The following is a 13,369-nucleotide window of genomic DNA, read 5'->3' as shown; positions in this document are numbered from 1 at the left end:
GAGGGCTGTCTGCCTTCACCTTGCACTGGAAGCCAAGAAGAAATCTCCCGTGGGTCGACGAAATCTCCCTCCTGCTAACCCAGGCACCAAACTTCTGTATCACAGGTCCTCTGGGTCCCATCTCATCCTGACTAGCATGGTCCCTGGAACACAGGAGCTGGGTCCAAGTGTCTTCGACAGTCCAGTGGCCCTTCTGTCCAAATTTGGTGGAGGTAAGTCCTTGCCTCCCCAAGCCAGACAGAAATCCTGTGTTCAGTGTGAACTGCAGCTGCTCGAGCTTCTGTGCACTTTTGTAAGACTTCCTTTGTGCACATCATAGCCCAGGTCCCCAGCACTCCGTCCTGTATTGCCCAACTCGCTGAGTTGGACTCTGACATCGTGGGACCCTCTTTTGTTGTTCTGAGTTGACTGTCATCCTCAGATCTTCTAAGTGCCTGTTCAGGTGCTTCTGTGGGTGCTGCCTGCTTCTGCATGGGCTCTCTGTGTTGCTGAGCGCCCCTTCTGTCTCCTCCTCCAAGGGGCGACCTCCAGGTCCTTCCTGGGTCCTAGCAGCACCCAAAATCCTCAACCACAACTCTTGCAGCTAGCAAGGCTTGTTTGCAGTATTTCTGCATGGAAACAACTCTGCATCCTCCAGCACGCTGTGGGACATCTTCTGACCAAAGAAGAAGTTCCTGGCACCTTCCATTGTTGCAGAATCTTTGGCTTCTTCCACCCAGAGGCAGCCCTTTTGCACCTTCATGCGGGGTTTAGTGGGGTCCTACCTCCCCTGGACCCTTGCATGACTCTTGGACTTGGTCCCCTTCCTTTACAAGTCCTCAGGTCCAGGAATCCGTCTTCAGTGTTTTGCAGTCAGTTGTTGTCCTTGCATAATCCCCGATCTCGACTTTACTGTCTTTCTGGGGCAGTAGGGTAACTTTACTCCTACCTTTCAGGGTCTTGGGGTGGGGTGTCTTGGACACCCTTGTTGTTTTCTTACACTCCCATCGACCCTCTACACACTACACTAGGCCTGGGGTCCATTTGTGGTTCGCATTCCACTTTTGGAGTATGTGGTTTGTGTTGTCCCTAGGCCCATTGTCTCCTATTGCATTCTATTGTGTTCTACAATGTTTGCACTACTTTTCTAACTGTTACTTACCTAATTTTGGTTTGTGCATATATTTTGTGTATATTAATTACCTCCTAAGGGAGTATATCCTCTGAGATACTTTTGGCATATTGTCACTGAAATAAAGTACCTTTCTTTTAATAACTCTGAGTATTGTGTTTTCTTATGATATAGGGGGTCATCCCAAGCTTGGCGGGCGGCGGGAGCCGCCCGCCAAGCGGGAACCGCCAGAAGACCGTACCACGGTCAAAAGACCGCGGCGGTCATTCTGGGTTTCCCACTGGGCTGGCTGGCGACCGCCAAAAGGCCGCCCGCCAGCCCAGCGGGAAACACCCTTCCACGAGGAAGCCGGCTCCGAATGGAGCCGGCGGAGTGGAAGGGGTGCGACATGTGCAGTAGCACCCGTCGCGAATTTCAGTGTCTGCAAAGCAGACACTGAAATTCTAAGTGGGGCCCTCTTACGGGGGCCCCTGCAACTGCAGGGGCCCCCAGGGGCCCCACGACACCCCATACCGCCATCCTGTTCCTGGCGGGCGAAACCGCCAGGAACAGGATGGCGGTATGGGGGTCGGAATCCCCATGGTGGCGCAGCAAGCTGCGCCGCCATGGAGGATTCCCCTGGGCAGCGGAAAGCCGGCGGTACACCGCCGACTTTCCGTTTCTGGCCGCGGCTGTACCGCCGCGGTCAGAATGCCCAAAGGAGCACCGCCAGCCTGTTGGCGGTGCTCCCGCGGACCACGACCCTCGCGGTTTTTACCGCCAGGGTCGTAATCAGGCCCATAGTGCTATATGATATAGGAGGTATAGTAGGAGCTTTGCATGTCTCCTTGTTCAGACTAAGCTGCTCTGCTATAGCTACCTCTATCAGCCTAAGCTGTAGAACACCTCTAATCTACTAATAAGGGATAACTGGACCTGGCACAAGGTGTAAGTACCACAAGGTACCCACCATAAGCCAGGCCAGCCTCCTACAACTACCGAATATAGCTCACCCCAAACCTCTGTTTACTACCATGATCTCCCAAACAACCCTACTAAATGCTCCACCATTTATCTCACCTTTGACTCATCCAAAACCCCTCCTGCTACTATGAGCTCACTAACGCTTTCCACAGACTCTTCCCTCCTCCATCTCTCCTTTACTCATCCCAAGCCTCATCCTATTACTATAAACTCTCAAGTAACAATTCTGGATTCTCCCCTCCTCTATACTTCAATTACTCTAGTCAATCAAACTAACAAATTCACATATCCTCTGCTCAAATTAACTCATAATAATACCAATACTGTACTCATATTTCCCTATACTAATCCACCACTAATTCTTCTTGGGTTCCAGAGTAGCGTGCTACTCGCCCAAAAGTGCTTTGACGTATTGTCAGGGGTGGTAAGCACTATATAAACGCAATTACAATTACAAAACCTACCAAGCAATGACTACACATGAAAATAAGAATCATGAAAAGTGACCGCAACAGGCACTGAAAATCCCTGCACCTTTAAAGTTCTCACTTGCATACACAGTGAAGGATCACTGAACCTAACAATAACATTGGAGTTTAGCTCAAAAATGCAACTCATACTTGCACCCTACTTAGCATCATTTGAATACTCTGCACTCATACCAAGGAGATAATTCATACATCATGAAATAATATTTTAATGTGCACGACAGACAGCACAGCACACACTGGAAGAACTCGTTAAAAAATAGCAGCCTACAACTGGCAGTAAAATTGACTAATAAAGCATTTAAGCACAACAAACACATTAGATGTCCTACTAATCAGAGCCTTACTGTAATGACACAAACTGCAGACAGGTGCAATAAGAAAAATGCACGTATTACAAATGTAAAGTCAGTTCTGCATCAATCTTTCTTCTTCACTTTTTAATTGTTTTTTTTCATGTATTATTTCTCGTACCGGTACTTACTTGCAGTACTCAATGAGCTCACTGAAATAGAAACATTACATAAAGTCTTATTAAGTATTTACAACTGTTCCTGTTGCAAAACATATGTCAACCTGACAGTCAAAAAACAAGTGAAAATTATCCAGTACCCATAAATCTGTTTTTTTCAGTAATGTCCAAAGCAGCATTGAGTCTCTTTGATATACAGACATCTCTGGAAAAGCTGTATTTCGTCCACATTTATCTATGGAGCTCAAACCCACTGGCACCGCATGTCGCTATACTGCTGCCACCAACCCTCTGACAGAATGCCTCTCTCTCAATTCCATCCTATGAGCTCATCACATTCTAGGCCCCTTCATATTCTAAGAACCCTTAACAGCAGACCATTCCTAAGAAAAAATAACACATCTTCCCCCTTCAAAAATTCAACAAAGAAAGAAATGATGAACAAAAAAACATGGTCAGTAATTGCATTATACTCAACCTAAAATTGCAGTATATTAAGTAAATACATATCACATGGCTAATTTACTACTAAACATGCACATAAACTTCAAGAGAACCATGTGAGAACATGCCATGAAATAACTTACACCGCAATGTTTATTTTAATGCACATAACATTGCAATGCAATAAGATTACATAAACATCAAAAAATTACATTCTCAGGAATTGCATAAGAACAGTGTACCAATATGAAGACCAAATCTATGTGCTTAATGCTGCAAAATCCTTGTAGCAACTGGGGACCTCATTTACAAGGCCTGTGGTGCAGGGCAGCGGAGCATGTACCTTGCTGTGCCACCCTGTGCCACTTGGAAAGGGGAGAAATGCACTGTATCTACAAGATATGGCACATTTGTGTCCTCTACCCCTGAGCTGGTGCACAAATTGCTGCCTAGTGCCAGTGCAGGTACCCTTAAACCATGGAGCAAGGATTCCTGTGTTGCAGGAATTATTGTTTTTGTGCAGGAAGGGACACCTTCCTGCACAAAAGCAACCACAAGAGGTTTTACCTCTTTCTATGTGTGCTGCAGAATGAGGAAGAGGAAAGCAACAGGGAGAAATAAATATATTTTTCTCTGTTGCATCATTCTTATGGCACCCCTGAGGTGGTGTAGGAGTCTGATGCATTCCCAGACTTTTAAATCTGGGAATGCATCAGATTTCTTCCGGTTCCATGGATGTTATGCGGGAACACCCCAAGGAACATCCACGGAATGCCCCTTTCATTCAGTGTTATGCGAGTCCATATCTACAAGGCCATGAAAAGCCATCCAATTGTGTGGCCTTGTAAATATGGGCTGCCCTACTGCACCACCAGAGCATTAAAAAAATGCCACTCTGGTGGTGCAGTGTGCTGCTAGGGCCATGTAAATGAGGACTTAGGTTTCACAACTGATCTTTTGGATCTCATAATTAAATGTTCTGATGCACTACCACTTCCTTCCCTGGTTTCACTCATATTTCTTATAACACTCGCTTGCATTTGACATCTTCATTGTGTGTTATACATCTGGGAACTTAAGGACTCATTTATGAGGCCCGTGGCACAGGGCAGTGCAGCAACTGTCTTGCTGAACTGACCTGAGCCACTGGGAAAGGGTAGAAATGCGCCATATCTACAAGATATGTTGCATGTCTGTCCTCTTCCCCTCTGCAGGTGCACAAATTGCTGCCTAACATCAATTCAGACACCCTTGCACCGTGGTACAAAGTTGCTTGATTTGCGGGGATGCAAACTGCAGCACACATGGAAAGAGAAAAAACTGTGAGAAATAAAGATATTTTTCCACATTGTATCAAATTTACGCCACCCTTGAGACTTGTAAGTCTGGGAATGCACCAGATTCCTCTGGGTTCCATTGATGTTGTGTGGGAACACCCCAAGCTACACCCATAGAATGCCCCTTTCATGCAGTGTTAAGCGTGAAAGGGGCCCATATTTAAAAAGCCATGAAAAACCACACAAGGTGGCTTTACGTGCCCTTGTAAATATGGACTGGCACAGTGCGCCACTGGAGCATAAAAAAAATGATGCTCCGGTGGTGCAATATGTAGGCGGTTGGCCTGGTTTGTAGTGGGTACCTTGGGTACTTACACCTTATACCAAGTCCAGTTATCCCTTATTAGTGGAGTAGTAGTATTCTAGCAGCTTAGGCTGATAGAGGTAGCTATAGCAGAGCAGCTTAGGCTGAACTAGGAGACATGCAAAGCTCATGCAGTACCACTTATAGTTACACAGTACTTATACACAGGTAAAGACAATACTCAATGTTACCAAAAATAAAGTTAGTTTATTTGGGTGACACAGTACCAAAAATATCTTAGAGGCAATACTCCTTCTGGAGGTAAGTATTATACACAATACATACACTAGACACCAAAATAAGGTAAGTAATTAGACATAGGATAGTGCAAACAATAGGAAATGCTAAAGAATGCAATGGGGGAAAATAGGTCTAGGGGCAACACAAACCATATACTAAGAAAGTATTCCCCCCTAGAGAAGTGTAGTGTGTGCAGAATCGCCAAGAGAGTAAGAATACAGTAAAGGTAAGTAAATTACCCCATCCCAGAGCCAGAAAAGCAGGAGTAAAGTACTGCAAGTTTTTTAGGACACACCACACCTCGTGATTGGGATTTTGCAGTAACCAACCAAGTCTGCAAACAACAACTGCTGGATTCCTGGACCTGAAGACCTGCAAAAGAAGGGGACCAAATCCAGAAGTCGAAAGAAGTTCCAGGAAGGACAGGAGCCCCTGCCAACCCAGAAGAGGGTGCAAAAGAAGAGTCCCCGGTTGGATGAAGACTGCAGGAATGCACCCTAGGAAGATGCCAGCAGATTCCTGCATGATGGAAGGATGTCCCACGATGTGAAGATGGAAGCAGATGTGATTTTGTGTTGGAACTTGCCAACAAGCCTTGGTTATAACAAATGTGCATATTGCATCAAAATGGCACTAGTTGGACCCAGGAGGGACCTGGGGGCCTCAACTTTGTGTGAGGAGGAAGAGGGGGCTCTCAGCACTTTAGAGAGCCCTCAGGATGCCAGGTAGCACCCACGGGAGTCCCAGGACATGGAGACAAAGGAGGTGCAAAACGTGGTTGGTGCCAGATTACAAAGAAGGGTCCCATGCCGACAAAGGTCAATTCAGTGAGTTGAGAGTCGCAGGATAAAGTGCTGGGGACCTGGGCCAGGCTGTGCATGAAGGGATTTTGCAAATAGTGCACAGAGGCCTCAGGAGGTGAAGAAGATGTAGTACACAGGGTTACTGTCGCTCTCAGGGAAGGCAGGGTCTTTCCTCCTCCAAATTGCGTCAGCAGGACCTCAGAACAGCCTATGTCTATGGGGTCCATGCTCTCTGTCATTAGGAGCATGCTCATTGCTGGAAGAGAAGTCCAAGGGTACTGGTCATCATCTTAGAAGGTGCCTGTGTGATCAAGGGAGTAACTCCATCACCCCAAGAGAGATTTCTTCGGTCCTTCTGGTGCTGGATGAAGACAGAGAGTTCTCAGAGTGTGCACACCGTGGAAACTGTTGCTTGCTGGAGCTGAAGTTGCAGAAGAAAAGTATCCCTTGTGGATACTTTGTTGCTGTTACAGCGGTTCCTGGAGCAGACTACGGTTGATCCGAGGTCAGAGGATGAAGTAGTAGTTGCAGAGGCTTCCTGCTGGAAACTTGCAAGTAGAATCTGAAGAGAACCCACAGGAGAGACCCTAAATAGCCCTGAGGGGGGGATTGGCTACCTAATCAGATAAGAACCTATCAGGAGGGGTCTCTGATGTCACCTGCTGGCACTGGCCACTCAGAGCCCTCCAGAGTGCCCCCACTCCTTGCAAAGCAAATTGGCTGAAGTCAGAGACACACTTGAGGAGCTCTGGGCACTACCCCTAGGGTGGTGATGGATAGGGGAGTGGTCACTCCCCTTTCCTTTGTCCAGTTGTGCACCAGAGCAGGGGACAAGGGGTCTTTGAACCGGTGTAGACTGGTTTATGCAAGGAGGGCACCATCTGTGCCCTTCAAAGCATTTTCAGAGGCTGGGGGAGGCTACCCCTCCCCAGCCTGTAACACCTATTTCCAAAGGGAGAGGGTGTAACATCCTGCTCCAAAAGGAAATGCTTTGTTCTGCCTTCCTGGGACTGAGCTGCTCAGACCCCAGGAGAGCAGAACCCTGTCTGTGAGGTGGCAGCAGCTGTAGCTGCAGTGCAAGCCTCAGAGCTGGTTTGGCAGTACTGGGGGGTCCATAGTGGAGTCCCATGATTCATGGAATTGGCTCCCCAATACCACATTTGAAATGGGGGACAATTCCATGATCTTAGACACCTACAAGCTACATATAGGTATTGACCTATTAGTAGTGCACGCATGTAATGGCGTCCCCGCACTCACAAAGTCCTGGGAAATGGCCCTGAACTATGTGGGGACACCTTTGCTAGTGCAAGGGTGCCCTCACACTTAGTAACTTTGCACCTAACCTTCAGCAAGTGAAGGTTAGACATATAGGTGACTTATACGTTACTTAAGTGCAGTGAAAATGGCTGTGAAATAGTGTGTGCACTGGCAGGCCTGTTGAAGGATTTGTCTGAGCTCCTTATGGGTGGCAAAAGAAATGCTGCAGCCCATAAGGATCTTCTGGAACCGCAATGCCCTGGGTACCTAGGCACCATATACTAGGAACTTATAAGGGGGGTCCAGTGTGCTAACTGAAATTGGTAAATGAAGTCACCAGCCTATAGTGACAAATTTAAAAGCAGAGAGAGCACAAGCACTGAGGTTCTTCTTAGCAGAGCCTCAGTGACACAGTCAAGCACTATACAGACACACACATTAGGCCATAAACTATGAGCACTGGGGTCTTGACCAGCAAGATCCCAGTGAGACAAGAATAAACATACTGACATACAGGCAAAAATGGGGGTAACATGCCAAGGAAGATGGTACTTTCCTATACAGTATACCGCTAGGGCTTCGTAAAGGATGCCCTCAGTGAATCATCCAACCAATCATACCTCTTCACCCTTGGTACCACAACTTTGTCCCCTTTGAACAAAGATAACCTCTTTGCAGACCATATTTTTCTATTGCTCAGCAATTCTGAAATGCTCAAAATCCTTTCCACATGCATAGGTTCAGAAAATCGTCTTTCTCCCTTTTCAGCAAGTTTTCCTTTTTTTGCTTTTACAACATCTCCTACTTTAAGGTTGAATTTTTTACCCCATGTAGCAAATCATATCTGTTCTGATATTTCTTCTGAGTCATTTTCATCCGATCTCTTAGTCCAGTAGGTGACCAGTTAACATTATTCATCCCTGACACCCAACCCATGTTGACTTTTAGAGGGGTGTACTCCCCCTCAACAATTCAAATGGACTATGCCCTCTTGAGTCACACTGATCCAGTCTTTAAGTCCTTTTCCATTATTTCTCTTTCCCAATCCATGTTTTTACTGATTGGCAATTCAAGTATACCTTTTATAACTCAGTTAAACCACTCACATTACCATTCCCATTAGGATGGTAAAGATCAGTAGTTCTATGCTCTGCTCCAGTCTGTGTCAGAAACTCCTTGAATACATCCCAAATAAATTGGCCATGATTGTCATTGACTACAATTTTGGCAAACCTTTCCTGCAGAAAATGTCTTTAAAAAATCCCATCACAGCCCAAGCATCCACTTTACTCACAACCTTGATTTCCGACCATTTGGAAAAATGATCTCTGGCCAACAGAATGAACTTGATTATACCCTGCTCACTCCAAACTGGGCCAACACTGTCTATCCCAATTCTCTACTGTGGTGTTTGTGGTACTTCAATAGGTTTAAGGGGGGTCCTAAATGTGATCACTGATTTGTCCAATTGATACATTTTATGCACACTTGTTCTATTTTTTCCAATTTTTCTGTGTAACCCTGGACACCAGAGTGATCATTTAACACTCCTCTTGGTTGTTACAATGCCAAGGTGACTCTCATGGCATAAATTAATAATTATCCTAGGAAGATTGTTAGGTGGGACCAGCCTTCCATTCCTTAAGGAAAACACATTTTCCACTGACAATTCATTTCTTTTCTTCTTAGAATGCAACCAAATCTTTCTTAAGAAGCTTCTTCTCTGGCCAACCATCCTCAGCAAACACCTTAACTTTAGACAGCATATTATCTTTTTCTAGTTCTGCCTTCTATACTGCTACACAGTATTTTGTAAGTCACCGTAACACAGTTACAACTAAACAATCATCCCACTCATTTCTTGTGTTAAGGGGGGAATGGTAACCTACTGAGACAATCAGCAATTCTGTTGTGAGTACCTGGGACATAAAGGCCTTCAGACTCGTGGGCCCTCATTACGAGTCTGGCAGTCTTTTTGCATTCCTTTAACAGGTAGACGACTCCCTCAGCCCCCATATACCCAAGAGCCCCCCCAGCCCTGTTCCCTTATAACATTCCTACCCTCCACCTCACCAAGCCCCCAGTAACCCCCCACCCCCTTGCTCCCAGTAGTGTCTCCCCGCATAAACGTACTTACTCCCCACCCCATCCTCGTACTAATCCCTCACCCTCCTGCATACACGCACACACCCACACGCTCCCACATACACGCACACCCTGTCCCTCACCCACTCACAACACCCTTACACTCAGGCAAAAAGTTAGGGGTGACCACCCTAAGGCTGTCAGGTCTAACATGTGTCCCCCGCAGCTGAAAGTGGGGAAAGCTACCCGATCCTCCTGGGAGCTCTCATCGCTAAGGCAGAAGTATCTGGAGAGACCATCAGCATTGGCGTGGTCAACCCCTGGGCAATGCTCCACCGTAAAGTCCATCCCCTGTAGGGAAATGGACCACCTCAAGAGTTTAGGATTTTCACCCCTCATCTGCATGAGCCATCTGAGGGCCCTGTGGTCTGTCTGAACCCGGAAGTGAGTCCCAAACAGGTATGGGCTCAGCTTCTTCAGTGCCCAGACCACAGCAAAAGCTTCTCTCTCAATAGCATTCCACCTCTGTTCCTGTGGTAATAGCCTTCTGCTAATAAAGACTACTGGTTGGTCTAGGCCCTCCTCATTTAGCTGTGCTAGGACCGCCCCTATGCCATGCTCTGAAGCGTCTGTCTGCACGATAAATTCCTTGAAGTAGTCAGGGGCCTTGAGCACTGGCTTCCTTCAGAGAGTCAAAGGCTTTCTGACAAGCCTCTGTCCAATTCACCAACCTAGGTTGTTTCTTGGAAGTGAGTTCTGTCAAGGGTGAGACAATGGTACCAAAGCCCTTGACAAATCTGCGGTAGTATCCTGTGAGGCCTAAAAAGGCTCTCACCTCAGTCTGTGTTCTAGGTGGTTGCCAGGCCTTGATAGTTTCAATCTTGGCCTGGAGTGGCTGCACCTTGCCACCACCCACTAGGTGTCCCAAGTACACCATGGAACCCTGCCCAATCTGGCACTTACTAGCCTTGATGGTCAGGCCTGCCTGTTGCAGGGCCTGAAGCACCTCCTTGAGGTGGAGCAGGTGTTCCAGCTGGAACTGTAGACAGCTATGTCGTCCAGGTAGGCTGCACAGAAGGCATCCTTGCCAGCTAGGACCCCGTTAACCAACCGTTGGAAGGTAGCGGGGGCATTTTTCAACCCAACTGGCATCACCCGGAACTGGTAATGGCCATCAGGTGAGGAAAATGCTGATCTATCTTTAGCCCCCTCAGTCAGGGCGTTCTGCCAGTACCCTGAAGTAAGATCAAACGTACTCAGGAACTTGGCAGCGCCTAGTCTGTCAACAAGCTCATCAGCCCGGGGGATGGGGTGAGCATCAGTCAGGGTGACTGAGTTGAGACCCCGGGAGTCCACACAGAACCTGAGTTCTGGCTTCGCACCTGGGGCAGTAGCCTTAGGGACCAACAACACAGGGCTGGCCCAGGGACTACTGGATTTCTTAATAACCCTTAAACCTAACATCTTGGAGACCTCCTCCTTGATGCTGGCCTTCACCTTATTCGATAACCTGTAAATTTTGTTCTTCAAAGGGAGACTGTCACCTGTGTCAATGTCATGAACACAGAGGTGGGTCAGTCCTGGAGTAAGGGAGAACAGGGGGAAGAACTGCTCTAACAGCTCATAGCAGTCTCCTCTCTGGTTTAGAGTCAGGGAGTCAGAGAGAATGACACCTTTCACTGACCCATCACCTTCTTGGGCAGAGAGGAGGTCGGGGAGAGGTTCACTCTCCTCTTCCATTCCTTCATCTGTGACCAGAAGCATGTTGACTTCAGACCTCTCAAAATGAGGCCTCAGTCAGTTGACATGGAGCGCCCTTAGGGGGTTCCTAGGGGATTGGAGGTCCACTAGGTAAGTGGCCTCCCCTTTCCGCTCCTTTACTTCAAATGGGCCAGACCAGTGGTCCTGAAGAGCTCTAGGCTCTACTGGCTCCATTACCCACACTGTGTCTCCAGGTTGAAACTCTATCAGGGTGGCCTTCTGGTCATACCAGCGTTTCATTACCTCTTGACTGGCCTCAAGGTTACTTTTTGGCCTCTTTCCAGAAGCGGGTCATCTGGTTGCGGAGGGCAAACATGCAGCTGACCACATCCTGAGGGGGTGCCTTTGGAGCTTTCTCCAACCCCTCCTTGACAATGCTTAAGGGTCCCCTGACAGGGTACCCATAGAGAAGCTCAAAGGGACTGATCCCTACCCCCTTCTGGGGTACCTCTCTGTAAGCAAAGAGAAGGCATGGTAAGAGGACGTCCCACTTATGCCTCAGGGCCTCAAGGAGGCCACCAATCATGCCTTTCAAGGTCTTGTTGAATCTCTCCACAAGACCATTAGATTGGGGGTGATAGGGTGTGGTGAACTTGTAGGTTACACCACACACATCCCACATAGACTTCATGTATGCAGACATGAAGTTAGTGACTTTGTCAGACACTATCTCCTTTGGGAATCCCAGGCAGGTAAATATCCCCATCAGAGTTCTGGTCACCGCCGCTGCAGTTACGGTCCTCAGAGGGATCGCCTCTGGGTAAAGGGTGGCATGGTCACCAAAACCAGGATGAACCTGTTGCCTAGGGCAGTTTTGGGGTCCAATGGACCAATGATGTCGATGCCCACCCTTTCAAAGGGGGTGCCAATGACAGGAAGTGGAATCAGGGGGGCCTTAACCCTTCTTCCTGTTTTACCACTGGCCTGGCAGGTAGGACAAGATCTACAGAATGTATCTGAATTTGTCCTTATTCTGGGCCAATAAAAGTGGGTGACAAGCCTGTCAAAGGTCTTGTCTTGCCCCAAATGTCCTGCCAGGGGAATGTCATGAGCCAGACCCAGTAGGAAGGTTCGGTAACACTGGGGGACCACCAGCGCACGCGCTTCCCCAATGGCCGGAACCTTAGGCTCACTGTAGAGGAGATCATTCTCCCAATATATGTGGTGATCGCCAGAGGCTTCACCTGCTGCCTGGGCTGAGGCTTGCTTCCTCATACCCTCTAGAGTGGGACATTCTTTCTGCGCCTTGCAGAATTCCTCCCTGGTGGGTCCACCCTCAACTTGCCAGCCAGCAAGCTCAGGTAGATCACCTGGGGGGCAATGTCTTCCTCAGTTGGCTCGGGGGCCTCCTCCTCAGGAACCCCGTCAACCACTGCGGGAACTTCTGGGACCGGTTTCCCACGCCCCTTGCCCCTCCTCTTGGCAGTTGTCTGGGCCATTGTTCCAGGCTCCAGACACACTTGGCTTCCCTCTCGGTCAGCCATGGACAGTGTGGTCATGCAGACCCACTCAGTCAATCCTAACATTTCCAAGTGTGACCTTTGCTCTACCTCCTTCCAGGTAGTGTGCTCAAGGTCGTTGCCTAACAGACAATCTACAGGCATGGCAGGACTCACAGCTACTTTCAGAGTACCAGAGACCCCCCCCTACTCAAAGGGAACCAGAGCTACCGGTAGGTGGCTCTCGCGATTGTCAGCGACTATGACCTGGTGAAATGTATTGGAGATGACCTGCTCTGCTGACACCAGCTGACCCTTGACAGTAGTCATGCTGGCTCCTGTGTCACGCAGAGCCTCCACCCTTTGCCCATTGATGGTGACCCACTGTCTATACTTGGAAGTATTGGCAGGCATGTGGGCTTTTGGCACCATCTCTGCATCCCCCAGGGACACTAGGGTTACCTCTGTCTGTACCCCAAAACTGTCTGGGACCATCTCCTTCCCGAGCGCTACGCTAGCCAACCCAGGTGTCTGCCCTCCTTGGGGGGGCTGTGCCCTCTTGGGACACTTGGAGTCACCCTCAGCGTGCCCATACTTATTGCACTCTGAACAGTGGTGTACAAACCTCCCTGTCTTATGGTCAGTGAAACCTTTCTTTTGAG

Source organism: Pleurodeles waltl, chromosome 8 (genome assembly GCF_031143425.1).
Source record: "Pleurodeles waltl isolate 20211129_DDA chromosome 8, aPleWal1.hap1.20221129, whole genome shotgun sequence".
Classification (NCBI taxonomy): Eukaryota; Metazoa; Chordata; class Amphibia; order Caudata; family Salamandridae; genus Pleurodeles; species Pleurodeles waltl.
The sequence above is the reverse complement of the archived record's forward strand: the minus strand, read 5'-3'. Positions refer to the sequence as shown.